Source organism: Limulus polyphemus, unplaced genomic scaffold (assembly GCF_000517525.1).
Source record: "Limulus polyphemus unplaced genomic scaffold, Limulus_polyphemus-2.1.2 Scaffold11301, whole genome shotgun sequence".
NCBI classification, from domain to species: Eukaryota; Metazoa; Arthropoda; class Merostomata; order Xiphosura; family Limulidae; genus Limulus; species Limulus polyphemus.
In genome coordinates this window covers 6738-8603 of record NW_013676911.1, presented here as the reverse complement: position 1 = coordinate 8603, position 1866 = coordinate 6738, and the positions used below count along the sequence as shown (strand labels likewise).

Below are 1866 nucleotides of genomic sequence, written 5' to 3'. Positions count from 1 at the left end.
GCGATTCAATCATTGTTGTTAGAAGCTATATTGCATTTAGATTCGATTTCTGACACTGGTAAGTATGTTATTCTCAGGGTTTTGAGAGTGGCTGTGTTAATGTTCCTCTTCATAACATTTATTTAGCATCAGACCTAGTTTCGGGACCAGTTGTGGTTGTGGTAAGACCTACTATGCCAATTAAGGGTGTATCATTGTTGTTGGGAAACCACTTGGCTGGAAGAGAAGTTGTTGCCAAACCTAAAATTATTGTTTTATCTAAGGATGATGATGTCGTTGAGGAGAATTCCTATGTGTTTCCCTCATGTGCAGTGATTCGAGCTCAGGCTAAGAAATTAAGCCAAAAACAAATAATAGACATGGATTCAGGGGACGATATTATATATTTGTCTCAGACATTTTTTGGATCCGACAAGGATCTTGTGGATAATTGTCCTACTGATGATTCCTCGGTGAGGGATCTGATTTTGTCAAAAATGGTGTGCTTATGAGGAAATGGAGACCACCAGATGTGCCAGCTTCAGAGGACTGGGCTAGTGTTTACCAAATCGCTCTGAAATATTGAATGTTGCCCATGAACTCCCGATGGGAGGTCATTTAGGTGTCAACTAGACATGTGACAAAATGCCTGCCACGTATCGAATCTGTGACATTCCGTGACTTAGGTCGACTTCATAACAACCACGTTACAAACACTTGAAGAGAAGTTGGGGAAAATGTTCTTACAGTGTTCATTCTTTAATCTTAATTTTAAATAATATTTTCTTTTAGGTATTCATTAATGAAGCATTAAAGAATGCTATCAATCACTAGAGTGGTGAAAAAAATAGCCGATCTTTTATTTTGCTTTCTGGGAAAAGAGAAAATTTGCACTAAAACAAACAAACTTAAATTATGTTGCAACATTACATATTTCAGTCTTAGGCTACATAAATGGGCTATATCCACCGAGTGTATCGAAACCTTGTAGCATTGCGCTTAAAAACAAAAACCAAAATATGTGTTATATCCAGCTTAGTTTACCATCCAGTACTCTATGAAATGATACCCATGAACTCTAATAACTTTATAATGCACATACAATACAAATGAGAGCTTTCTTCAATTTAGAAACGAAATTATAAAAATTACTTAAATAATTGCTTGTTGTGTAGTGGTCATCACATTCGCTTTACACGCGAAAGGTCCCAGGTTCAATCCCTGGCAAACACAAAGTGTATTTTTAGATTAGTGCGTTCTGCTGTCTCAGAGTACAGACGTGTTTTTTATCAGTTCTAATTTCATGTTTAGTTAGTGACTTACTCTTTTTGTTTTATCGCGTAGTGTAGTTTTTGTTTGTGATTTTAAATATGGAAGTTTCTGGACTTGGTTTATTAAGTCCAGAGCTTCTGTTGAATCTAGATTTGTTCAATATGGTTTTATAGAAGATATGAAAATAACAGTGTTTGTGGATTCTCCTAAAATTAATCAAGGACAGCTTGTGCAAGCTGTTATTTTTCAGTTTTGTTCTGCTTCAGTTTCATCTATTGTCACTTATCCGTGGGACTATGAGGTTACATTTATATTAAGTGACTATGTTGAATTTGTTGTGCATTCATGGCAAATAACTCACTGATGAAAGCCTTATCTCTAAGTTACATACAGAGGTTTCATTGGAGAACTATTCGATAATGGAGGTGGATCGTGGTCTTCTTCTTGGACCTGCTACCTTAGATGATGAGATTATTCGATCACGCTCTTTGTCGGATCGTGGTAAAGTGTGTATTGCAAGTGCTAGTGAACAATCTAAAAGTTTGTCTACTGATTATGATCCTAGATTTCCACCACTGGAGGAGAAGGTCGACGGTTAGTCTACTTCTTCATCGC

The 1866-nt window shown here is 36.5% G+C and overlaps 1 non-coding gene across 1 annotated transcript; it reads left to right on the top strand.

Moving 5' to 3' along the window:
• The first annotated feature begins 1139 nt into the window (after positions 1–1139).
• Trnav-uac lies at positions 1140–1212 on the top strand. Its single transcript has one exon. It is a non-coding gene; the product is annotated as a tRNA-Val (tRNA).
• Positions 1213–1866: the final 654 nt, after the last annotated feature.